Here is a 27,437-nt window from a genome sequence, read left to right as displayed (position 1 = left end):
ATCTCAACGCTCCTGAAATGTCACCATCGAGATTCTGGGGAGTAAATGGAAACTAGAGCGAGACTGATGCTCAACTGGCTTAAAAATAAAACATGGGGAGGAATCATGGTTTGGTATCAAGTTGGGAAGCGCTCACTGCTGCAATATTTCATTCTGTGTTTATTATGTACTTATTCTTTATATTATTGTAGCCATGGATGAGAACCCCTATGTTCTTCATTATTGATTGAGAGGATTCATTGAAGATTTCACTACTTAAGGCCCTTATTTTGCAAGGTCCTGATCACCTCTTGGGAGGTTGGGTCTTGATTTTTACTAATGATGTCTATATTTGTATCACTGTAGGCATCAAGCAGTTGTGCTGCACACCATCCAGAATGGCAGGTCAAAGGAAGGCCCTGTCCCAAACAGCTCACTGTCTAGGTTATATGACATGATGCAACAGATGGACAAGACACTATTGCACATGCATGAGAGGTCTCAGCTCACCAGCTGCCTCGCCTTGTCAGCTGGTACCGGATTGCGGGTAGCTCAGCTAAGATGAGCCTGAAGGAGGATTGTAGGGTTTTGCAGGGAGTTTCTCCCCTGCCTAGAGGTCATAATGGGAAGAAGTGTGGAGATATCTGAGGGAGATGTGGACTGGCGCCTAGCAAAGGTTGGCAGTGTTGGCAAAGTCAAGGTGGGGGGTTGACGGTGCTGCAAAATAAAAGACCAGATAGGCAGGGCGACGCTAAACTGTAGAGGTTCAATCTTTGCAAAAGTCAGTCATCAATAGGTATGTTTGTCAATGAACAATTTAATTGTCACTAATTTAGATAGATATCATTTTGATTTGCAGTTTGTCAGGCAATGTGCCCTGTTTGATGGAACCCAGATTGAAATTCAGAAGTTCACTGAGCAAACCACCATGATATTACCGTAGGAGTAATCACTACATTATAGCTCCAATGTTTTATTATATGACAATACATTGGTTATCTGTATATAAATTGTATGGTTACCATAATCAAACTCAGTGGAAAATATAAAATCAAGTTCCAGCTAAAGTAACATGGTGTTGGGGTCATCATCAAGATTATCATTCCAATACAGACATATACCCCCCCCACACACACACACACACTTGTTGGCATGAAGTCTTGTTACCTATTTGTTTTGGATTTTTCCCTTGTAGAATTTATATCATTTTGATGTTTTGTTTAGGGATGGTGAAAGGAATTAAGTTATCAAATTAAAAGCTCGTAAATGCCCATAACATCAAGCCCCACAATATTGTTCCAGGAAAAAGACATGTCTGTGCAGGTACTTAGCAACGTGATCTTCAGAGGAGATCCAGGTCCCGTTGAACCAACGGCAAAAGCTGTAGAGGCTGTTGATGAGGCTCCACCAAACCAAACCCGAATGGAGCGATTAGAAAAGGAGGCGGACAGGGTCATGAAAGCTAAGTGAGGACAAGATCCCCTCTTTATAACAGTGGCATGGTGGCAGGCTAGCATAGAATAAATCCATTTGTATCGTCTGGGTATACCAGGAAGCAGCTTGTTGTGCCATGGGTCTTCTCCTGACCTTCCCTTGTTCTAGTGGGAGCCGTTCTGAGCTCATCCCAGCTGGTAGTCTTCTCCAGCACTGTTTCCATTCTCCATCTGAGCATATTCAGAAAAGCCAAGGTCTGCCCCTTCTCAGACACTCAGAGTCATCCAGAGAGAAAGAAGGACACATAACTGGACCTAATCTGCTGGGTGCTCTTGCAGACTGCCAGCACCTTTGTTCAAGTCACGGATGGAGAACAAGTACAGACAAGTCCTTGGTCCTGCTCGTGAAGGCAGGGGGCTGGACTCGATGACCTTTCGAGGTCCCTTCCAGTTCTATGAGATAGGTATATCTCCATCTATTATTATATTAATCCTAGGCCAAAAGGAAAAGCCTCTGCGGACATTACTGTTGGGCTGACATTCTGTTATGCACATGAAGGACAGGCAGAGACAGCAAGTGGCTTGTGCTGGTTAAAAATCCCACAGACAATGGTCCTGGCTTTGCTCAGTGAGGTGCCCAATCTGGTTCCCTGTGACCTGCAGGCCTTATCTGGGGGCCCTAAAGAGGAACCTAGGGAGGGGGTGGAAAGATCTCCCTCCAAGCAGAGGACAGAGTGGTCACTGCCATGACAGCAGCCATTGGCTAAACCCAGACCCTGCGATCTACTATGTAAGCCTTGCATGGGGAGGTTTGCCAGATGGCTTCTCAGCATTCACAGACCCACTGACCTTGCCCTCGCCCCGACCCACAACTGCGATGCCACGGCGAGACCCTCTGCGGAGCCGGGAGCGGGCTTGGCAGTCCCTCTCTTTTGACGGGTTCTACTGCTTTCTAAACCTGAAGGGCCCAATCCAAAAGCCACTGAAATCTCTCATTGACAGCAGTGCACTTTGGTTCAGGCCCAACCATGCAACAGAGGGGCAGGACTGGCCTGAAAGGTAGTAACCTGCTTGTCTCCAGTAAAGCACATCTTGGCCTATGTCTATTCTGCCCTCCCCCTTTGACTTCAATGAGTGTAATGGCCATGTCAGGGCAGAGCAGAGCTGTGGCTACTGTATTCCATCCTCTCTTGTTGAGAAAGGGCTGGTGGAAGAATAGAGAGGGCTTGATCTTGAGAAGGGATCACTCTCACTGGTTTGAAGGGGAGTGACTGGGGGAGGGCTAGCTCAGCGGTTTGAGCATTGGCCTGCTAAACCTAGGGTTGTGAATTCAATCCTTCAGGGATCTGGGGCAAAAAAATAGATATCTAGATAGATAGTTGGGACTTGGTCCTGCTTTAAGCAGGGGGTTGGACTAGATGACCTCCTGAGGTCCCTTCCAACCCTGTGACTCTTATTGGAAGGAGGGCAGAATTAGGCCCATTGGTCCCAATTCTCTTTTATATTATGACCCAGTGGGTTAAAGGGGCTGTAGAGACAGTGGAACTAGCATCCAGGAATACAAGCAGATTCCCTGCACAGTGTAGCGCTAGAAAAAGGGTTAAACTTTAGACTGTTCCCTGACATAGTGGGTGTGTCAGGGGTACCATGGGATGACGGGCGTTGCTAGAGTGCCTCTGTGCTCTGCCTTATCTTGGCAGCTGGACTGCCCCTTGTGGGAGCACTGAAGCTGACAGTAGCTTAGAGCACCCTCGAGGCTGCTGTAATTTATACCTGGAGCCTCATAGCTCGCGTTCCCCCCCACACCCCGCCCGCCAATCCTAGAGTGCAAGTAGGCCTGAAGGTAATTTAACCGTTGCCTCCCACTTTGATCCTGAGCCAAATGTAGCTGAGCTAGGATGGAGAATTGAGGCCTGTTGAATTTAGAAAGTTCATCACTAAGTAAAAAAAAAAAAAATCAGATATTCTGATAACACAGACCCTAATCCACGTATTACAGGCGCCTTGAGAGAGACCTGGAATCTGTTAAAAGGGGACTTCTTACTAAGCCTCGGCGCTAGGAGATAAGGATAAAAGCTATGTTAACACAAGATCCTTAATCCGTGTGCTGATGAGGACGGGGACTGTTTTCTGTGCCCCCTTTCCCATTACAGCTGAACACAGGTGTTTTTTTTTCTTTCGCTGTTTTTTTATTATTATTATTATTCTTAGCCAAACTCTCAGCTATTGAATGAGGATTGCAAATCCCAGTGTAGGTTTTTCTTGGTAATCAAGCAAGCATCTAGCAGCTCAGATGAGAAGGTGGAGACCTGGAAATCTGTCATCAGAGGGCAAACATGTTACAGTGATAACACAGGGAGAAAAAACAGCCCTTTGTGTTCTCTTCCCCTGCGGTGAGTCAGCGGCCAGCCACTGATATTTACTAGCGGGGCCTGTGTCGTTTCGCTCAGGAGCATAATAATCAAGGGGAAAAAATCTTCAGTTGCATGGTGGTTCTGTTCCCTTTCCCCTGCAGCTGGTTGCTGTGTCCTGCAGAAGTCAAAACCAATGTCAATCTCAGATAAGACTGCTTCTGGCAGAGAGTTCTGCTAGGAAGCAGAGGAGCATTTGGCTTGTAAGGTGCGTCTGGTGAGAGGCAACATCATGGATCGGAGGCTGTCTCTGGTGGGTGCTCACCCCCAATCAGCCTGGTTAGAAAGTATGGAAGGTCCTTCTGCAGTGAGACTTAGGTGAGCTCCATTCAAGTCCCAGCTGTACCTCAGACATCTTTAGACAACCTTTGGGCCACAGTTCCCTTTTTGTAAAACCAGGCCAGTGATGATGAGGAGAGTCATGCTTCCCTACCTCACGGAGCTGTTGTGAGGGTAAATCAATCCATGTTCCTGGGGTGCACAGATACTTCAGTGTGGGAGGCTGTATAAGTCATCCCAATGGACTCTGGCAATGTTTCTCAACCAGTGACTTGTGACCCTCAGCAGGGTCAAGGAAAGGAGTCACAGGAGTGGGGACGGTGATGAGGTTGTGAGAATTTCATTACAGTCTAAAACAAAGGAAAGCTACCCCACACCCTTCCCCTTCAAAGTCAAGTATTTTCTGTCAGCCTCTCGAAACATGCACACAAATCAAATATCTAGGCTTGGCATGATTAGCATTGATTTTCCCCCCTCTTTTATGGTAAATGTAAAGGGGTTGTGAAAACATTTAACTTCAAATAAGTGGCCACCAACCTGAAAAGGTTGAGAAATATGGGCTATAACAATATTGGCTTGAAAATCTGCTAGTAGAAGCAAAACATGTTATTTCCCCAGATTTTGTTCCTGGCTCTGTGGCTTTTGACAGGCCACTTGACCCTCTTGTTCCTCAGTTTCCCCATCTGTTAAACCAATACAACAATATTTACCTCACCAGGGGGTGGCCACGGCTTCATTAACCTTTGTAAAAGTGCTTTGAGAGCCTCACAGGAAAGGCACCATTTATAGATGCAGCGCGTAAGGGTATGTCTTCACAGCTGCTGGGACCAACTCTCGTAGCCTGGGTAAGAACCTAAGAACGGCCATGCTGGGTCAGACCAATAGTCCAACTAGCCCAGTAGCCTGTCTTCCAACCGTAGCCATTGTCAGATGCTTCATAGGGAAGGAACAGAACAGGCAATCATTGAGTGACCCATCTCCTGTTGTCCATTCCGAGCTTCTGGCAGTGGTCAGATTTGAGCTAGTGTGCTTAAAAATGACAAAGTAGATGTTCTGGCTTGGGCTGGAGCTTGGGCTCTGAAGACTATGAGGGGGGTGGGCTTCCTAGCCAAAGCGCAAATGTCAAAGCAATGTCTTGGCAACTATTTTTAGCTTGCCAGCATGAGTCCTTCTAGCACAAGTCTGTCCACCCAGGCTGCGAGATTAGCTGCCAGCAGTTGAGACATACTCTATATGTCAGGCTGGGAACTTCTTACTCACATTAGTGAGCAGTTACTTCCTTGAATTGTCCCGTTGACTTCAGTGGCATTATCTGGATGAGTAATTGCTCATTCATGTGACTAACATGTTAACAATGGAGCCACAAGGTAGTTAAAGAATATATGTCATGACTAGAACTGAATGAAATTTTTCACATTGAACACTTTTTTCAGTGAGAAAAATGGATTGGATGACACCGAATCATTCTGTGAATTTGTGTCGTTTTTGCTAAATTGTTTTTCTCTTAGGGGGAAAAAAAATCAACATTTCATGTTGATATTTTTTTTCAAGGAAACATCTTGATTTTTCAGTTTGAAATGATTTTTTGTTTCAAAATTTCCTTGAATTTTGTTTCAAAAATTTTCAAAAACATTTTAAAATGGTCAACATGGAAATCAAATGTTTCAGTTTGGTTGAAGCAAAATGTTTCATTCGACCACAATGACTTTGTTCTATTTGTCGATTCAATGAAAATTCCCAAAAAATTCATTTTTGGACCGATCCAGAACAGTTTCTCCCCCTGACTTTTTGAAATGGCCAATGAACTGAAAACTCCATTTTTTTGTGTTCAGCTCTAGTTATGATGACTTAAGGGGGAAACAGGATAACAGTCTAGAGGAGGTATGTAGCTGTAAAGGAAGTGGGGAATTTGCTAGGGCTGTGAATGAAACTATAACTAATAGTAACGGTATGCAATTAGGAAAGGGAAAAATTAAGCTGAATATCAGTAATAACGTACTGATAGTGCGACCTTGGCCATTCTTTATCTTAAGCGTACATTTATAAAGGGTTCATAGATGCATGTTATGTATGCGACAGGCCTACGTAGTATGTGCTTATAACTGTAAGCACATGAGCAGAAGGTGGTATACGTGGTTCCAAGCAACCTCTTGAGCAGTTGGACTCTAACAAGAGACTAAACTCTTATTAAATATCTGGTGCTTAATTTGGGTGCAACTTGAGTTCTGGGCAAAAGAACTGACCAGTCAATCAAACCTGTTTGCCCATTCACGGTGTATATCCTCACTTGATGCAAGGTATGCTTAAATTTGTCCATATTCTGCAAAACACTGAATCCCGTGCTTAAGTCCCATTGACCTTATTTAACTTCAATGGGACTTAAACACATGCTCAAACCTAAGCACATGGCTTTCTGAATCAGGGCCTTTTTTAACCTGCAGGGTCACAAGAAGAAGGAGGATTTTAAAAATATCACAGTACATTTCAAGCAGCATAAGCCTAGGATGTCTAGGGCAGGGGCTAATGTGTAGTTTTCTACTCTTTGTAGAAAATTTGTAATTGTAATTCACTCCATGTTGAATATATATGTCACAGACAATGGTGGATGACTCCCCATGTATGCCCTGGATGAATTGGTGGGTAGAAATCATGTCTGTTCTGGGGATAAAACAACAGGAGGACTATGAAACTACATTGTGTTACAACACAATTATGAAGGACGTGGTATGTATACTGTGTTTCTGTTAGAGGTGCATTGTATAACTATGGGTATGTCTATACTACCTGCCAGATCGACGGGCAGCGATCGATCCAGCGGGGGTCGATTTCTCGCGTCTAGTCTAGACGTGATAAGTCGACCCCCGAACGCTCTCCCGTCGACTCCTGTACTCCTCCATCGCGAGAGGCACAGGCAGAGTCGATGGGGGAGCAGCAGCAGTTGACTCACCGCAGTGAAGACACCGCGGTGAGTAGATCTAAGTACGTCAACTTCAGCTACGTGAACACAGCCATGTGTTGTGTAACTTAGATCCCCCGCTCCCCCCAGTGTAGACCAGGCCTAAGTGTTTACTTGCAGTATATTATCCAGACGCTAGACGTGTCTCTATGCTGTATAGAGTTCCAGGGAGGGTATGGTTCCTGGTAGACAAAGGAGACAAAACTGGAAATCAATCTGTGTGGAAATCTGCTTAGAGAGACAATGCAGGCGAGGTAATATCTTTTTTTACCTCAGCCCCTTGTCTCCCTAATATCCTGGAACCAATATGGCTACAACAACAATGGAAATCTGTTTGCTTGTCTAGAATTTGTAACTGTTTTCTTTATTAAATGCCTCCTGTTTTAAGATGAACTGTGATTTCATATATCATGGCACATGGAACTCACTTAGGGAGGGGGAGGAGATTGGTTTGTGGTTCATTTCACATGCTACTCTGAACTACACAAAACTCTTGGATTTGTAAAGTGGTGCCGGAAATAGCATGGGAATAGACTCACTTATGACATTTCTGGTACTGCCTGCTTCCCATCGGCCTGGGAATGTTTCAAGAAATACCTTTTTATGCTGTTTCAGCACTTTTAGCATCTAGTCTTAGAAGGGATCAGGAAGTGAGCAAAAATTAACAGTTGTGGGGGTGGGGAGGGGAGAGGGCAGTGACTCAAACGTACCTTTTTGAACCATTAAAAAGGTTTGGGGGCTAACTCAACAGCTAGTTTAAATGGCCTTAGCTCCATTGACGTCCATTAGGTACCAAGGAACGCATGGGAACATAGCTATTGTCCTACTGGATCAGACCCATAGTCCAGTATCCCATCTCCAAAAGTGGCCGGTGCCAGATGTTCCAGAAGAAGAGGCGACACACCCTCTAGTGGGCAATTATGGAAGAACTTACCCATCAGGAAATTTCTTCCCAGCCCACATGGTGCCGGTCAGCTCATGCCCTGAAGCATTCATGTGCAGGCCCCTGATTCTTACAACAAACTGTTCAATTGTATTTCTGTCTTCATGTTGTTTCTCCATCACTTGTGTTGCTTAGCACGTCTGCGATGAGCCCTCAATGTGTTTGCTGTGACATGTATGTGTGCACACACAGGCTGCATCCCAGCTCCTCTGGGCAAAAGACTTTTGCACCAGAGCCCACTTGTGACTCTCTCCAGTGCTAACTTTACCTCACGTTTGTTTGTCCTTTCTTGACTGGACTAACCTTTGCATGTTCCACAGACTACTCATAGCCTCCCACACTGAGCTCTGCCCATGCCCACTCCTGTCTGAGCCGCTCTGAGGAGCTTCCTTAGGACATACAAGGAAAGGGGGGGGGGCAGGGGTAGGGGAAGGGAAAGAGAACCAATTCATTTATGAAAATCCCATTCCCATGACTTTTAAATCTGCGGCGCAGACGGCTCAGTCACTAGCTGCGGGGCGCGTCAGGCGAAGGTCAGGCTCGAGAGTGGAAGGAGGGGCCAGAAGGGGAGCCAGCCCTGTGCTTGAATTAGGAGGTAACAATTGGAGTATTAAACCCTGAAGGATCCCTGCACATAGTCTCTCTCTCTCTCTCTCTCTCTCTCAAGTCAGAAGGTGGCATTGTAAACACTGACTCCGGGACTGATGGGTGTCAGTTATCGATTCCCCCCGGTCTTGCTTGCCCTCTTTTACACAGAGAAATATAGTGTGTGAGAGAAGGGGGGGGAACGGGGGAAGATTTGTGCTGAGAATACAAGAGGGCTTTATGCATTCACCATTACACTGCTGGAATGTTTCAAGACAGCTACATTTAAAAGAAAAGAAAGGAGAATCGGAGACTGCAAAAGAGGACCCCGGAGGATGGTCCATGAGGAAGTCGGCTGGCTAGTGAGGGACAGGCCAGCTGTCACTTTGTGACTGCAAATGTGTGTCGGTGGTAAAAGAAAGAGAGATGTCCCTTCAAAACCACGTTCAGTAGTTCTTGGCCGTCGGAATTCCTTCCCTATCTAAATTTGATGGAGTCTGAGATTAGACACGGGCATCACTCCGCAAGTCTAGATCCTCAGATCTTGCCCCTGGTTGGTTGCTCTGAGGCGGATGTGCCAACACGTCTGGTTAGTAATCTTAATGCCAACTCAGGTTACATGCACAGATGAAAAGAGAACGATGTATGCTTAGTCCTTTCCGTTCCTCCCACTTCGCCACTGTCCTCACGCCTGCCTTTTACTCCTAAAGCAGACAGCAGGGATAAGTTGCCACAAAACTGAAACTTTTTCTCAGGTTTTTGCTAAAATATTTTGATTTTTCTCATTGGGAAAACTGAAACGAAATATTCCATGTTGGGGGTAGTTTGACCCAAATCAATATATTTCAGTTTGTTGAACTGACCCGAAACATTTTGTTTCTAGTTAGGTCAGTATTAAATTGCATTTCCCTGTGGTGCCACATTGCAGTCTCTTCTGTGGGCCAGGTTTCCTGGCTGGACTTCATCTCCTATGATGCATTGTGGTTTCCCCTCTGACCAGCCTGTGTGGGGTTTCCTGGTTTTTGAACCTTTAGGGATTGCTTTTTCCAGCTTTTCCCCACAGGCATGAAGTTTAGGGCTGGTCTACACTGGGGGGGGGGGCGGGGAAATCGATCTAAGATACGCAACTTCAGCTACCTGAATAGCGTAGCTGAAGTCGAAGTATCTTAGATCGATTTACCTGGGGTCCTCACAGTGCAGAATCAATGGCCGCGGCTCCCTCATTGACTCCGCTACCGCCGCTCGCTCCGATGGCGTTCCGGAGTCGACGGGGAGTGCGTTCGGGGATCGATATATCGCGTCTTAACGAGACGCAATATATCGATCCCCGATAAATCGATTGCTACCCGCTGTATCAGCGGGTAGTCTGAACGTACCCTTAGAAATATACTTTTCGTTTTAAAATGAAAGCTGAGAGCCTCACGTAGTCTCATGACTCCAGGAGCTGGGGCCTTAAGAAAAACACCAAATATTGCAAGACTCATGATAAAATCGCACAATGGCATAAGCTCCTTGTTACCGTCTCCTTTATTGTAGATAAAGGCTCCTTCAGTCTTTCCCCTGGGGCCTTCCAAGTCTGCTTCTGTACTGTGGGAATAAGAATGCGTATTTCAGACTTCTTGGGTTTAATCAATGAATTTGTTTTTCTAGAATCATAGAAATGTAGGGCTGGGAAGGGACCTTGAGAAGTCATCAGGTCCAGCCCTCTGTGCGGTGGCAGGACCAAGTAAACTTAGACCATCCCTTTGTTCAGATGGTGACTTTTTTGTGCCTTGCTGGCTTGCATGTTTCTCACTTCTCCAGTCTCCTCAACACAGGAGGCTGACGATTCCTGTCTTTCAGGATCCCTTCACTAAAGTTAATTAGACAAGCCACTGCCAATCTCACATTCCTATAAAGCCTTGAACATCACTTGTCGGAGCACTGGGTGAGTCTTAAAATGGATCCAGAATTTTAGTATTAGGGTTATTACAGGAGCACCTCAAGGCTTCAACCAAGGTCAGGCCATGATTGTCCTAGGAACTGTTCACACACTTAGTAAAAGACTGTGCCTAACCTGAAGAGTTTACTGTCTTGATAGACAAGGGGTGGGTGGGGAAAAAAGCAGAGAGGTGAAGTGATTTCCACATGGTAACTGACAGCTAGGACTTGAACCTAAGTCTCTCTAATGGCTAAGCCTCTGCCCTACCCACTACACTACGCTACCTCAAATTTAGGATTTACACTGATGTAACTAAAAACTGATTCTGGTTCATTGATCGAATTCTGCTCCACCTTTATTTAAAAATAAGAAAGACTAGAGCTGGGCAAATCTCTTCTATTCCCTGGGAATTTCTGGCCTTTCCAAATTTCCCTTTGTCCTGAATCAGAAGGAAAAGTCGAAATTTCAAAATTTCTGGCAAAACAAAATTTTCTTTCAGAAATATTAAAATGACCTCATCGAAAAGCTTGGTTTCAATAAGTTTGAAGGTCTTCCTTTCTATAAGGTCAAAGCTCTTCATGTTGACCTATCATGTTGACATATATATATATACAGGGCCGGTGCAACCATTTAGGCGACCTAGGTGGTCGCCTAGGGCACTAGGATTTGGGGGGCGCCATTTTCTTCGGCAGTGACCGCGGCGGCCGGATCTTCAGCCGCCCCGGTCGCTGCCGGCATTTAGGCGGAGGGAGCTGGGGCAGTGGAGCGCGGGGAGGGCCGCCTGCAGCAAGGGGGGAGGGGCGGCACGCAGGGGAACTCCCCGCCCCAGCTCACCGCTGCCCCGCCTCCTCCCCGAGCACGCCTCGTCACTGCTTCACTTCTCCCGCCTCCCAGGCTTGTGGAGCCTAAGCTGATTGGCGCCGCAAGCCCGGGAGGCGGGAGAGGTGAAGCAGCGACGGGGCGTGCTCAGGGAGGAGGTGGGGCAGGGGTGAGCTGGGGCGGGGGGGGTGCCTCAGGGCCGAGGGGGAGAGCTGCCGCGGGTGGGGGGTGCCTCAGGGCAGGGGCTCAGGGATGGGAGGGTGGGGGAGGCGCAAGGTGGAAGTTTCGTCTAGGGCGCGAAACATCCTTCCACCGGCCCCGTGTGTATGTGTGTATATATATATTTTTTTATATATATATATCTCCGAAACAGATAAGTTCCCATGAAACACTTCAATTTTGTCTAAACAGCATTTTCCATTAGGGAAAAGGGTCCACTGGAAAATTTTCAACCAGCCCTAGAAATGATTTTTATTAAGCAGCCAATTATTGTTGGCTTCTTTAATGCCGGCTAAAGACAGGTTTCCCTGTATGTGGCACAACCACTTACTAATCTACCTAACATTGTAGTATCTAAGCGCTGATACAGGGTAAGGTAACACAATATTAAAATGTGAAAATGAACCGCTAGAAATGGCCAGCTTAGTGGTGCAGAGGCAGAAGTAGAAAAGTTTTGGGCCTTGAGACATGGCCTAACTCCTGAAGGATTCATTCTCCAGAGTTCACTAATTTGTCGTCCTGTCTGCTGAAGCTTTCAACAAAAGTATCTGTTAATTAGCCCTCATGACATGGACTCTAATTGGAAACACAATTCCAAGACACAGTCTCCAGATCATTATAGTGCCGAGGAGAACTTAGTAGTGAATCACCATAATATAGTGTCTTTCTGTTCCTCAGTTTCCCAAATCTGTAAAATGGGGCTGATAATACTGACCCTCTTTCTAAAGTGCATTGAGCTCTGGTGATGAAAAACACTATGCAAGAGCTAGGTATTATATTTATTATTATATACCCTCTTCTTGCCTGTGAGTGAACTATTACCATATCCCTCAACTCTTCTGTAAGCCATTGGGCAGCTTGGTGAGAAGTGAACTCCCTCTGATCTGCTTACTTGGCTACTGTTTTCTAGAACAGAAATTTAAACAAATTCCTCTGGAGCTGTGCCATGGGGTGTACAGACCCCCATGATGCCCTGGTTGCTAAAGGGTTAAAAGGCAGACAGCTGCCATCTCCACAGAGGCAAATTGGTGGCCCTGCAACAGCTGGGGAGAGAAAAAGGCTGCAGAGCAGAAGGGAGAGGAGCCACTGATAGTAGGATTTTTCAGCAAGGGACTGGTGGAAAGCCACCCAGATAGCTGGGCCTCCAGATGAAGAGGATCAAGGAGAGTGAGTCTGGGAAACAGCCTGCAAGGGGGATGTAGTAGGAAGCAGTAAGGAGGTGAAAGACGCTGGTGACAACTGCTTCATACAGGGTGCCTGGACTGGAACCCAGAGGAGTGGGTGAGCATGTGTTCCCCTGCCCGTCCCAGCAGGGTGGTTATTAAGGTCCGTGTCACAAAGGGTTCTGAACCCCAAGATACTGGAATCCGTTAATCTTTTACTAGGGTAGCCGGCCTCCTGACTCTCTAGACCGGGGTGGGGAACTTTTTTCTCTCAGGGGCCACTGACCCACAGAAAAAAATCAGTCACGGGTCACACACAGCCCTGCGGGAGGGTGTGGCGGCTCGGGGCTTCCCCTCACAGTGGGACAAGCCAGTGCTTGTGGCTCCAGTCCGAGGGGCAGGCAGAGCCTTGGGGCTTTCCCTGGGCTATGGGGTGGCACCAGAAATGAGGGGTTCAGGGTGCAGGCTGGGGATTTGGGCAGGGGCAGCGGGTTGGGGTGTGGGAGAGGGTGAGAGCTCCGGCTGGGGGTGCGGGATCTGGGGTGGGGCTGGAGATGAGAGATTTGGGGTAAAGGAGGGGGCTCTGGGCTGGGGCCAAGTGGTTTGGAATGTAGGAGCAGGCTCAGGGTTGGGGCAGGGGTTTTGGGTGCAGGAGAGCTCTGGCTGGGGGTGTGGGCTCTGGGTGGGGCTGGGGATGAGAGGTTTGGGGTACAGGAGGGGGCTTCGGGCTGGGGCCTAGGGGTTTGGAGTGCAGGAAGGGGCTCAGGGCTGGGGCAAGGGGAGTCAGAGTGCGGGCTCTGGCTGGGTGTCGTTTACCTCAGGCAGCTCCCGGTAGATGGCGCAGCAGGGCTAAGGCAGGCTCCCTGCCTGCCTGGCTCCATGCTGCTCCCATATAAGCGCCTGCGATGTCCTTTCCCTAGGCGGAGGCGTGGCCCACTCCACAGGCACCGCTCCCACAGGCCGTGATTCCCGGCCAGTAAGAGCTGCAGAGCTGGCATGGGGTGTGGGGGCAGCACACAGAGCTTCCCTGGTCGTCCCTGCATCTAGGGGCCGCAGGGACATGCCGGCCACTTCTGGGAGAGGTGCGGAGCCAACCGAACTTTTAACCCTGGCTTCCCTCCACAGAGAGGCGAGCTGACACTCACGGCTCCAGCCTTGTGGGGGAGAGTGGGGCTGAGGCTTGGGGCTTCCAGCCCACGGCGCAGAGACTTGGCATGGGCTGGATGAAATTAAGCAGCGGGCCGGATCCAGTCTGCGGGCCATAGGTTCCCCAACCCTGCTCTAGACTATTGCCCCAAGTGAAGAGAAACTATCAATGTTCTGGCTGGAATCACAATAACTACCAGACACTACCAGACACAGGACCAAATGGTGGCTGACCAAACAAAGAGGAAACTGAAGCAGATTGATCCTAACACCCACTCATCTGAGGCTAGGGGGCATTAGTGGCTGAAAGCAGCCTTCAGACAGGCTGCTTCATCTCAAATTTGTGACGTGTGGACTGACACTTGATGTGTTTTGTCACTGAACTGGCATGATCATTGTTGGCCTCTCTCGTTGTGCGGAGGCTCTTTCAGATCCCCATAAATTATCCAGCTTGAGGTCTTCCAAAGAAAATACCAAAAATAAAGTAGACCTAGAGTTTGAAAACTACTCTCATGTTCTGCAGATGCCAAGATTGATCAGCCCGTATTTATGGCTGGGAACTTGAGTAAATCATCTCTGAACCAAACCTATGGTGCGCAGACCCTGTGCCTGGATTGAAAGGCCCCTGGAATGTCCAAGGGAGATGTATCATTTTTATAACTTTGGAAGGGGACCTTTTTAAGAATGTTTGCTGCACAGCTTCTCTTGCACCTTGTAAATGTTGTGAGTAAAGACAGTGAGCGTGGAGCTGGCTACACATGGCAGCATACAGGAAAGAGACAAAGGCATGAGTGAGATTCAGCACTACATTTTAGAGTGATTCCTATTTTTTTTTTAAAAAGGAAAAGGACTCAGCTAATGACTTGTTTCAGTCACACACTTTTCTTGGGGGTGACAAGGAGGGGTATTCTGTTAAGGATGGAGGTTAACATCGTATCACAGTACTGTAGGGCTGGAAGGGACCGTCATCTCATCCACTAAAACAGGGCCAAATAACGCAAGACCATCCCTGACAGTTGCTTCTCTAACCTGTTCTTAAACACCTCCAGTGATGAGGATTCCATGCCTCCCCCTTGGTAACTTATCCCAGTACTTAACTATCCTTGCATTCAGAAAGCTTTTTCTAATATCTAACTTAAATCTGCCTTACTGCAGATTAAACTAATTTCTTTGAATCTTACATGCATGGGTGTGTGTTGGGGGGGGGGGAGTACCAGGCATTTGTTCCCCCCCCTTCTGCCCCTGCTGGTAAACCTGCTCCCTCGGTGTACCCTGTCTGAGGAAGCAGCCCTTTAAGAAGAAAAAGGCAGCAAGTTTGGGACCTCCAGGGTTGACTAGAAAGGCCGGTGTAGGTCAGCTGCTGATGGAACCAGCAAGACTTGGTGCTCCAGTGACTGGAAGGGCTGGGAGCAGGCAGCAGCCAATCAGGGCCCAGCATGCCAAATAAAAGGGGCTGTCTGCTTCTATCGAAAGGCAGTTCTGGATTTTCCCTCTACCGTACCCCAAGAGGCCAGGCTGGCTTAGGGCCCATTGCTGACTGCACTTTCCATCTGGGTCACTGAAAGGCCTTTTCGATATAGTTTGTGTGAAAAAACCAAAACGTTTCAGTGACAGGTTTTGAAAAGAATGAAAATATTTTTTCTTTCAAAAATTACCACAGAAAATACATGCTTTGTAATCCAGACATTAGACTGCTCAAACCTACAGAGCCAGGGCAGTCCAGGAAGACTCCATCTATGTCATTCAGTGGTCCATTTTGTTAGAGAGAGGTCCTTTCATGGAGTACATCACCTAGTAATACCTCATTTCACCCTCGATTAGGCTGAGCTCCATGGATGTATCATGGCCACTGACTACAGTTTGTAAACCAGGGTGGATGAATTATAGGCTTAGGCAAAAAGGATCCTTGAATCTTCATGTCTGCTCTGCCACTGATTTATTATGCAGCCTTGGGCAAGTCAGTTACCTTCTACATATCTCAGCTTTAGCTATTATTATGTCAATCTCATTGGCCTGGAAATTAGGTTGGAAGTATCACAAGAACAAGTTTCCCAGGCCTTCCTGGTGAGGGCCTGCCCACCCCTCTTGCTTATTTCAGTACTTCTGCTTCAGTCCCAGGTGAAACCAAGACATGCAAAGACGCACACAAATTGGGGTGACCCAAATGAAATGAATGGGGGAAAAAATAAACCAAACTTTTTCAGAGCTCTACAAAGAAGTTTCTGGGTTCAGTTTGGATTTTTTGGGGAAGATTTGGGTTGGTTCTTATTTTGGCCAAACCAGTTTCCCATTGTTGGTTCTAATCTACCATACACAGGACTGGGGAAATGAAAATCTCCTCCTTGAAGGTTTCCATTAATGACTTGTGCTAAACCCATTGACGTTTGGGTGGGGTTTTGAAAAGTGCCTATGGGAGTTAGATGCCCAGTTCCTGCTAAAGCTCAATGGGAGATGCTTTTGAAAACCCAATTCTCTCTGCTTATTCAAGTGAGCGAACGGACTCCTTAATGCAGCTGTGTGGCCATGTGAAGAGAAAGTGACGGAGCACCCAAAAGTGTACAAGACAAAGGCATGCAGGCAAATCCCCATATCTTTCTATCTTGCAAGCAATAGCTGGTAATTTTTCTTACGGAGAAAAGGATTAGATGATGTATTTATGGTCTTTGACAAAGGCTGGCAGGGCAATGAGCTACCTGAACATCTATTGATCTATCTAATCTCAGATATTTCTCACATGATTATCCTGTGCAGTATCATAGAATCATAGAATAGAATAGAATAATAGAATATCAGGGTTGGAAGGGACCTCAGGAGGTCATCAAGTCCAACCCCCCGCCCAAACCCCAACTAAATCATCCCAGCCAGGGCTTTGTCAACCTTAAAAACCTCTAAAGAAGGAGATCCCATGACCTCACTAAGTAACCCGTTCCAGTGCTTCACCAACCTCCTAGTGAAAAAGTTTTTCCTAATATCCAACCTAAACCTCCCCCACTGCAACTTGAGACCATTGCTCCTTGTTCTGTCATCTGGTACCACTGAGAACAGTCTAGATCCATCCTCTTTGGAACCTCCTTTCAGGTAGATGAAAGCAGCTATCAAATCCCCCCTCATTCTTCTCTTCTGCAGACTAAACAATCCCAGTTCCCTCAGCCTCTCCTTATAAGTCATGTGCTCCAGCCCCCTAATAATTTTCGTTGCCCTCCACTGGACGCTTTCCAATTTTTCCAGTAGTGTGGGGCCCAAAACTGGGCACAGCACTCCAGATGGGGCCTCGCCAATGCTGAATAGAGGGGAATGATCACGTCCCTCGATCTGCTGGCAATGCCCCTACTTATACAGCCCAAAATGCCGTTAGCCTTCTTGGCAACAAGGGCACACTGTTGACTCATATGCAGCTTCAAACCTGTCTGACAAAAAGCTGGCAGAGGAATCAATGGGCCAACCTTGCCCAGAGATAATTCTTTGCAAGAATCCTATCACCTGTTATAAACCAGTGCACACAATGCTACATTGAGTTCACAACTGTTGACGTTGCGCCCTCATTCACTTCTCATTCGAAGCAGACGGGCAGAGTCTGAGGCAGGTCGGCTATAAAAGGAAACAAGGAAGGGAACTCCAGTTTGCAAAATAACATGACAGCATTCTGCAGGGGTGCTTTGAGGTGGACCAGGGCTGCGGCTTATGGCAGCGTGTTGTTTTTGTAATAAAGGAAATGTGTGAAACACCAAAGGTGGCTGAAAGAAGCATGTTGCTAAGTGAGCTTTGTATTATGAGTCATTTATATTGCAGCTTTTATCCTGAGTGATTTAGCTATCTAGGCAGAGAGAGAGGTGGCTTTCACACTGCGGCACAGCCACCTTAGAATACCGCCTTGCTCTTATGTAGTGGTTTTAAAGCGGGAGATCTCAATGGACTTTACAAAGCTGATAAGTATCATCCCTATTTCACAGAGGGGACAAGTGAGGCACAGGGAGGGAAAGAACCTGCCCAACATCACCCCTAGGTCAGTGGCAGAACCAGGAATCTATATCCAATATCTCCTGTGCCCCAGTGCAGTGCACTAGCCACTAGACCACACTGCCACCTGGGACTTTATGATTGTCCCTGTGCTACACACAAAACCCCAGGGCTGGATTAAGGCAATCTGGTGCCTGAGGCACACCATGACCCAGGGTCCCATCCCCCTCCCTAAATGCGCAGAGGTAGCGGTCTGGGGCTCCCTCTTCCCCAAGGAAGGGCAGGAGGGAGCTCAGGGCTGGGGCAGGGGTGTGAGCTTTGGGAGGGAGTTAGGGTGAGGGAGGGGGTGCAGGGCTGGGGCAGGGGGTTGGGTGCGGGAGGTGGTGCAGGGCTTTGGCAGGGGTGTGGGGTGCAGGAGAGGGCTCAGGGCTGGGGAAGGGGGTTGGTGTGTGGGATGGGGATCAGGGCACGGGCTCCAGCTGGGTGGTGCTTATCTCCCTTCCCGCCCTGGCTCCACATAGCTCCGGTCCGGTCAGCCCTGCTGACCAGCAGGGCCGGCTCCAGGGTTTTGGCCACCCCAAGCAGCCAAAAAAAAAAAAAAAAAAAAAAAAGCCGCGATCGCGATCTGTGGCGGCAATTTGGCGGGAGGTCCTTCGCTCCGAGCGGGAGTGAGGGACCATCCGCCGAATTGCCGCCGAATAGCTGGACGTGCCGCCCCCCTCCGGATTGGCCGCCCCAAGCACCTGCTTGCCAGGCTGGTGCCTGGAGCCGGCCCTGCTGACCAGAGTCACCAGGTTTCCTTTTCGACCGGACATTCAAGTTGAAAACAGCATGCCTGGCAACCCTACCTACATTCCAGGCTAAAGGCCTAACCCCTAGATAATGCTTCCCTCCAAGTTCGGAGTCCCTCCAGTAGTAGGCAGTAGTGCAGATTCACACTAAGCATTTTAAGGGTTTAATCCAAAACTCATCAAAATCAATGGGAGACTTTCTGTTGAATACAATGTGCTTTGGATTTGGTCGTAAAACACTCTGGGGAAAGGTTCTCAACTACTGTAAATCAACGTAGCTCTGTTGGAGTCAATGGTTTGCCACTGATTTATTCCAGCTAAGAACCTGGCCCAATTATTCTGCCATTTGTTTTATTTTTCTAGTTCTTACCTTACATGGATCTCATGGAACGGTGACTTGTCAATTGATAGGTGAGCCTGAAGTTTGATTCGGTAGGTGTCACAATGTTATCTATAGCTTACCCAGGCGTTAAGAACCCTTGGCTTTGGAAATCAGGCCAGAAATTTCACAAAGGATTCCTTCATGTTCAGTAACACCTCTTGACCTGCCAAGGCAGGATCCCAAGGTGTGACAAAGACCTAACATGAGGGACAACAAAAAAATTTTTTTTTTAACATTATTATGAATTATTAGAATTATTACTATGAATCATATTTATTATGGCAGTGCCAAGACTGGGACCCCATTGTGCCAGGTGCTGTACAAACCCAGCATAGCAGACAGTCCCTGCCTGAAAGAATTTACAATCTAAATAGGCAAGACAGACATAGGGTGGGGGAAGGGAAGAACACACAAGGGGGGGGGCAAACAATGTGATGGCAGCAAATATCCTATTAGTTCCATGATTTCTCTTGGTTTTGGAGGGGGGAGTTAGTTAGGAGTGGATCCATAGGACAGGGCTGAGGAGAAGAGAAATAAGAGGGACAGGTGCAGAGCGAAGCTGAGGTGAAGAGACTGGGAGGGAGAAGTTTGGAGCAAAGAGTCCATCTGCACAAGGCACAGAAATCCCAATCAGGACAATAGAAAGTTCTCTGAATGTCCAGACATTCCTGCTTTAGCTGCTCTTGCAGGCTGGAGTCTCTGTCTAGTTTTTCCCCACGGCCACCTGGCTGGAGGACAGGACACCCCAACTGGGTCCTGCTGCCCCGAGGGTGGTTTGGGGCTCTTGCCTTTGGCGTCAATGAGTGTTTTTATCACCTCCGGCTGGTTAGTCCTTATTTCTGACAAGTAACTTTCAACAATAAATAGGAGGGGAGATGGAGTGATTAACGAATGGTGTCCCATCGGACGAGGGTTGTTTGAAATGCACGTCCAGCGCTTCTGCTTGAACAACCTGGGAGGGAAGAGGCCTGGACATTACAGTGATAAGTGTAATATCCTGGGACCTGTAATATCCTGGGACACAGCGACAAGTACACGCCAGACAATGATAAGTGTTATTGAAATGGCTTGTGTGCTTTCCCTGTGTTAGCTGCCTCTGCATCCCACCCCAAACTGGGGAATTTGTAACTTGGACTTTGAAGAGCTTTGCCTAGTGGGCTGGGATTAGTAACATGGTCAACGTGAAGCATGTGTCTGCTAAACTGGGGCCTAGGAAAGGCACCCGGACAAGCTACCCCGTTGATCTCAGTGGGACTAGTCAGTTAAATAGAGCCGCAGAATTTTGGTCTAAGCATTTGGTTTGAATTAGCCCTAAGACTATTCTGCCCTCTAGAGCTCTAAGGGCAACTTGGTTTGTTCTTGAATAACATCTTGGGAGGAGTCTCTATTCCTTCTTACTGGGGTGATTTTTCACCTGTGTTTTATTGAGGTTACTGTATTACCTCGGAAGTTTTTATTATCCTGGTTATAATAGGAAGGAGGGTTAAGCAGATGTGGATAAGATGGTGAATCAGACGCTCGGGTGTTAATTTAGCCAGATCTCCAAGCTCTTATAACTTTATTATCTTAATATCTCACCTGCCATTTACCAGTTGTTATCTCACCTGCCGTTCTTATCTCTTTCCTTTAATGACTGACTGTGCATGATGGAAAGCATCAAAGCTAGGAGCGGAGCTGGAAAGGCCCTTGAAATACACCTGTTTTTACTTGAGACTCTGCTTGAAATGCGGGTCTGTCATTCATCTCTACTGATCCTGGAAGGCCATAGGCCATGACACACTTTTTGTAGTCCCACTGACTTCAGTGACTTGGTGAATTCTTACAGTGCATTGAGTTAAGAAGCAGGGGTATAAGCCTTTCCAGTATTAAGGCCTTAATTTGGAGTGACTCTTGGGTTAAAATATTATATATATATAATATATTGTTTATATTACATATATAATATACGTATATGTAATATAAACAATATATTATATAGTATATTTTATACTATATATATATATATAAGCCCCCCCCCACACACAGCTTTTAAGGTCTTCTCATGTTCTTCCCCAACCTTCCTGAGACCCCCATCCAAAATTTAAACTGGATTTTTATCTCTAAAGGGAAACTATTAGGGAGAATTAACATTTTTGTCATAAATAACTGATTTGGGTTTTGATCCAGGAAAGGATGTACTCATGTGCTTAAAATTAAGTATGTGCTTAAGTTCTTTGCTGAATGGAGTTTGAATTCACATTCAGATGACTAGGTAGGATAGCATTCACAGAAATACTAATGGGTGTTAATATAAGAGCTCCCCAACAAACTAAAAAGAATCTAAGCTCAGCTGTATGGTAACTTTCTTGTTGGCTGGATCAACCTCTTGTTGGTTATGTGTTTTCAGATTGCTGTTTGGATGCCTTTTGCTTCTGGTATCCTCTATCTGTCTTTATGTTTCTGCTGTCTATACTATTAATAATAATTATTTATTTATATTACAGTTGCACTTAAGAGAACATGCCATATGTGAAATTGTGACTGGTTGCTATTTTGGGATATGCTGTTACAGGTAGTCATGGTCAAAACATTTCAAAACTTTGGAAAAAACAGTTTATTTTGTCTGTTTTTGACCAGCTTACAGACTGCTTGAGATTGTTTGTTTGAAAATTCAACATTTCAGTGAAAAATTTCAAAACTTTTCCGTGAAAATCTTTTGGCACTTTTCCTCCGGCTCTAGTTACTGGTGATTATTTGGGAGGTCTGTCACTACAGGGCAGCACCAGTGAAATTTCCAGAAGACATTTTGATTTGGGAAGGCACACAGCATAGGTACTGGGCTAAAAACATAATATCAAGCAAACAACCGCCCCAAAATAACAACAAAAAAACTACCAGGAGAACTGAGCAGAGAGGCCTAAACATGGCCACACTCATTGCAGTTTTCAGAGTAGCAGCCGTGTTAGTCTGTATCCGCAAAAAGAACAGGAGTACTTGTGGCACCTTAGAGACTAACAAATTTATTAGAGCATAAGCTTTCGTGGACTACAGCCCACTTCTTCGGATGCATACAGAGTGGAATAAATATTGAGGAGATATATATACACACATACAGAGAGCATAAACAGGTGGGAGTTGTCTTACCAACTTTGAGAGGCCAATTAAGTAAGAGAAAAAAAACTTTTGAAGTGATAATCAAGATAGCCCAGTACTCATTTCAGTGTGGATGTCCAGCATAAATGGATTCAGAGTCAAGGCCATCGTATGGGGGATACAATTAAGGGAATAAAGCTTTTTCTAACAGTTAACCATGGACTGATTTGTTCTACTACCTTAGTGAGGTGGAAGGAAGGTCTGTGGTAAACGAGTATTGTGAGGAGTTCACTTGACTGTAAAGACCTACTACCTCTGATGAAGCCTGGGAGCACAAAACAATATCTCTCTGCCGTGGAGATGAGGACTTTGGTCACATGGTGAGAGCAGGGCACTTGGACTTAGGGCTTCTGTTTTTTTGTTTCTAGCTCTTCCACTGACTTCCTGCATGGCCTCTGTTCTTTCTCCTAACTTCTCTGTGACTCAATTTCTCCATTAAGAGATTATTACAATTTGTTAAGCACTGACAATATGCTGGGCGCTGTACAATACCGAAAATGCAGCTGGTCTCTGCCCCATAGAGTATACAGAGTAGTATAGAGAAGGGACTTACTAGGAATTCGGGTGAGGGGAGCTGGTAGAGCTGTTGACACCTCTTATGGGGATGGTGTAAGAAGTGGATCATAAAGAAGGATTTAAATGGGGAGTGACAGTGTTTGTGTGAACTGGGATTGGGAGAAATTCCCTGTGTAACTCCGTGCTGCGGGAGAGTGGGTCTTCGTCGCTCTGCAGTGGTGGGACCATTTAAGAGGTTTATGAGTTGACTCCTACATGAAGTGGTGGGACGGGGGTAAAGTTTTGAAAAGCACTTAAGTGACTTAGGAGCGTCTCTCTCATTTTCAAGGAAGGCTTAGGCAATTAGGCCTGGATCCTCAAAGATATTTAGGTGCCTCTCTCCCACCGGCGTCAGTTGGAATCAACGAGAGTTAGGTGCCTAAATACCTTTGGGGATCTGAGCCTGAGGAATATAAGTTTCATTAACTGGGGCATAGGCTCCTAAGTGCCTGGGAATAGGTCTACACAGCCAGTGTCAGTGAGCCTCCGAGCCTGGGTTGGCAGACCTGGGCTTGTGCTATGGCCCTAAAAATAGCTGCATAGACAACCCTTTTAAGTTGTGGCCCACCCCCCTCCCTGAGCGTCAGAGCCCAAGCTGCAACAGCTACACCGCTGTTTTTTGCACCAGAGCGTGAGCCCCGTGAGTCCGAGTCTGTCGACTCAGGCTCAGAACCTCGCTGCTGTGGGCTGTGTAGATGTAGCCAAATCACTTATGAAAACGGGACTTAGGCTCCTAAGTCACTTAAGTACTTATGTCAATATTACCCTTTGATTTTTAGCTCAATTGACAGCAATTCTTGCGTTTTAGCAGATTCAAATCCTGTTGTCCACCCAGGTCAGGTTGATTACACATGCTTCTGTAAAATATGTCCAATAAACTTCTTTGTGTCTCAGAGAGAGCTGGTGGGAAAAAAATCCATTTTTATTTCTGTGACAAGACTGAAACAAAATGATTTTGTTTGAAATTTTTTCACAGAAAACTTTGATTTTTTTTTTCACCAGCAAAATCCTAAACAAAACCAATTTTTTGGGTCTCATTTCGAATCAACATTTTCAGGGTGTTCTGTTTTTTTGAAAACTAAGTGTCCATTGGAATGAAGTGAAATGAACATTTTTGTTTTGTTTCATATTTTCCTTCTGCTGAAAAATCAAACAATGTAGCTGAAAACAAACTGCTTCCAAGAAAAATGTTTATTTTCAGGAAAAAACATTTTTTTTTGATTAAAAGAAAATTTTGGTCAAAAATGATCAACCAGCTCTCTGCTCAGGATGGATGGAAAGTTTAATTAATTCATACTTAGTTAATGGAAAACATATTGAGATTCTTAGAGGAACTGAGATTTTAAAACCCAATTCATTAATACATCGATTGGGGTAGACACCAAAGAGGGAGAAGAGCTATTTAAACTAAAGGAGAATGTTGGCACAAGTACAAAGGAGGGTAAACTGGCCGTGAATATATTTAGGCAGGAAATTAGAAGAAAGGTTTTAACCATCAGAGGAGTGAGATTCTTGAGCAGCCTCCCAAATAGGAGTTGTGAGGGAAAACAACCTGACTAGTTTTAAGATGGCACTTGATAAGTTTATGAATGGAATTATATGACAGGGTTGCTTGTGATGTCATGGGACAGGACTCGATGACTCAGGTGGTCTCTTCCAGTCCTGCGTCTGTAATTCATGTGTATTTCCAACTCTTTCAAAGGCTATTTGCAAAGACACAAGTCTTTCCATCCAGCCCTGGCTAAGGCGAGACTGCAACAGACATTGCTACCTTCGACAAAAGAAAAAAAAAATTTTTGGACTACGCAACATCTGGCCACAATTAATTCGGTATCTCCCATTTTTCGAGCTGACGTCAGCAATAATTTTTATTGGCCCCCACACTTTTTATTTTTTGTAGTACGTGAGACATGCTTCCGCGGGGAGCAAAACCATACTGTAAGATGGTCATTCTTTGTCTGCATCATTTCTTTCCGAAATGGATTGGTCTCAGGACAACCTGATGGCTCACACACTGAAGTCCATTTTTCCCTCCTATGTCATTTCCAGCATTTGTCATCACCTCATACTTCCAGCCTTAAGTACCGTCTGGGGAGTTGCATAACTTCTGTGCAAAATTCAGATACAAATCAATCCATAACTTAGGAATTAAAAAGAAGCCAGATTGTCCTCTGCTGGAACGCAGTCAGTTAAATCATATTTTTTTTGCTATTTGTGTTGGGTCCGTGAAGACAACACTAATTTTTCATTTTTATGGCCTCTTAACATGAACTCCTTGTAAGCTCGTAACCTGCCACGTGATTAAATACACAGAAAAACAAAACCCAGTACAGGCTTAATTTAGAATAGACCCGAAGAAGAGCTCTGTGTAAGCTTGTCTCTTTCACCAACACAAGTCGGTCCAATAGGAGATATTACTTCACCCACCTTCTCTTTTTAAAACAATGTTGAATTTGGGGATTAACCTGAGAGGAGTGAGGCAGGGTGGGTCTCTCAGTAGGACACTGGCAGTGGAGTAAGGAGACCTGAGTTCTGTTTCTGGAACAACCATTGACTTCATGGGTAACCCTTGGGCAAGTCACTTTCCTGCTCTGTGCCTCAGTTTACCCATCTGTAAAACGTGGATCATGATGGTGTTAGAGTAGGAGGGTGTCCTAGCTGGTAGGATACTAGACAGGGACTCAGGAGAACTGCATTCAATTCCTAGCTGAATCACAGACCTTTTGTGTGATCTTGGGCAAGTCACTTAATCAAACCTTGTCCCTTAGTTCCCCATCTTTACAATGGGTATAATGCTTCTTTACGAGGGCATAATCCATTAATGAGGTGCTGAGATGTCATAGCGACGAGGGCCATGTACGTAAATAGTTGCTTATCCGCTTTGGTGAAGTGCTTTGGGATCAACCGATAAAAAGGCTAAGTGTTATATTTTGGGCTGGTTGGAAAAGAGGGGGAGAAATATCTTCTATGAAGATTTTTTCCTCATTTTGTTTCTACATTTGAAATAGGGCTAATAATAATACCTTTCTCCTTCCCTTTGTCTTGCTGGTCTACTTAGATTGCTATGATGAGGTTCAACAAGGACAAGTGCAGGGTCCTGCACTTAGGACGGAAAAATCCGATGCACTGCTACAGACTAGGGACTGAATGGCTAGGTAGCAGTTCTGCAGAAAAGGACCTAGGGGTTACAGTGGACGAGAAGCTGGATATGAGTCAACAGTGTGCTCTTGTTGCCAAGAAGGCTAACGGCATTTTGGGCTGTATAAGTAGGGGCATTGCCAGCAGATCGAGGGACGTGATCATTCCCCTCTATTCGACATTGGTGAGGCCTCATCTGGAGTACTGTGTCCAGTTTTGGGCCCCACACTGCAAGAAGGATGTGGAAAAATTGGAAAGAGTCCAGCGGAGGGCAACAAAAATGATTAGGGGCTGGAGCACATGACTTATGAGGAGAGGCTGCGGAAACTGGGATTGTTTAGTCTGCAGAGGAGAAGAGTGAGGGGGGGATTTGATAGCTGCTTTCAACTACCTGAAGGGGGGTTCCAAAGAGGATGGAGCTAGACTGTTCTCAGTGGTGGCAGATGACAGAACAAGGAGCAATGGTCTCAAGTTGCAGTGGGGGAGGTCTAGGTTGGATATTAGGAAAAACTTTTTCACGAGGAGGGTGGTGAAGCACTGGAATGGGTTCCCTAGGGTGGTGGTGGAATCTCCTTCCTTAGAGGTTTTTAAGGTCAGGCTTGACAAAGCCCTGGCTGGGATGATTTAGTTGGGGATTGGGCAGGGGGTTGGACTAGATGACCTCCTGAGGTCTCTTCCAAGCCTGATATTCTATGATTCTATGTGAATGTCTATGTTGCAATCAGAGGTGTGTGACGGCAGCACGTGGAGACATGCCCAAGCTAGCTTTGATCTAACTAGCTTGAATAGCAACAGCAGGGATGGCCCAACAGCATGGGCTAGCCAGGGCTCTGGTAGAGTTTGACAGCCCACAGTGCCACAGCTTCACTGCTGTTTCTATTCAAGCTACGTGACAGCTAGCTTGGGGATGTCTACACAGACGGCAGCCACACCTCTGATTGCAGTGTAGTCAGACCTTATGTATATGGACAGTGTCTAGTAGGTTGGGCCTGTATGTGCTACTGTAACATCATAACTAACAAGAAGAGTGATTTGATAGATGAAGGGACTGGCCTGTAATAGGAGAAACAGCTGTGTTGAGATTAACTCACTGAGCCTTCAGGAAAATGGGTTCTATTTATGGCTACGTAAACGGAGACCGAGCAGGATCTGAGCATATAAAACCGTTCCATCTTCAGAATTAACATGAAACAGGAGGAGCTGAATGGTTACTAAGGCAGGCGGAGTCCAGGCCGGAGGCATCCACACAGTGGCTAGCCTGTGGAATAATTTGCCTGCAGAAGTAATAGAGTCCCTAATGGAGTTAAGGCTGAGCAGATATCAAAGCGAGACTCTTTGGCTGAGGTTTTCAAACGTGGCCCATGGCATTTGGACGAGGGGCCAGATCCAGTTGGGGTAGTGCCATTGATTTCAGTGGAGCTATGTTGATTTTTACACCAGGTGGGGATCTAGCCCAAAGGTTATTTGTAATCGAGATTGCCTTTGAACCATCTACCCACCCATCCCTTACGGGACTCATGACTGCAGTATTTGATCCTTTCTCACAGCATTTGAGCACATCTGTTTCTAGTTCAGCATGAAAACTAGGAAGGTTCTAAACCACACCTCTCAGTGCGGGTATCCAAGTG

The sequence above is a fragment of the Chrysemys picta genome, chromosome 2 (genome assembly GCF_011386835.1).
Source record: "Chrysemys picta bellii isolate R12L10 chromosome 2, ASM1138683v2, whole genome shotgun sequence".
Classification (NCBI taxonomy): Eukaryota; Metazoa; Chordata; order Testudines; family Emydidae; genus Chrysemys; species Chrysemys picta.
Note: the sequence above shows the minus strand (reverse complement) of the source record.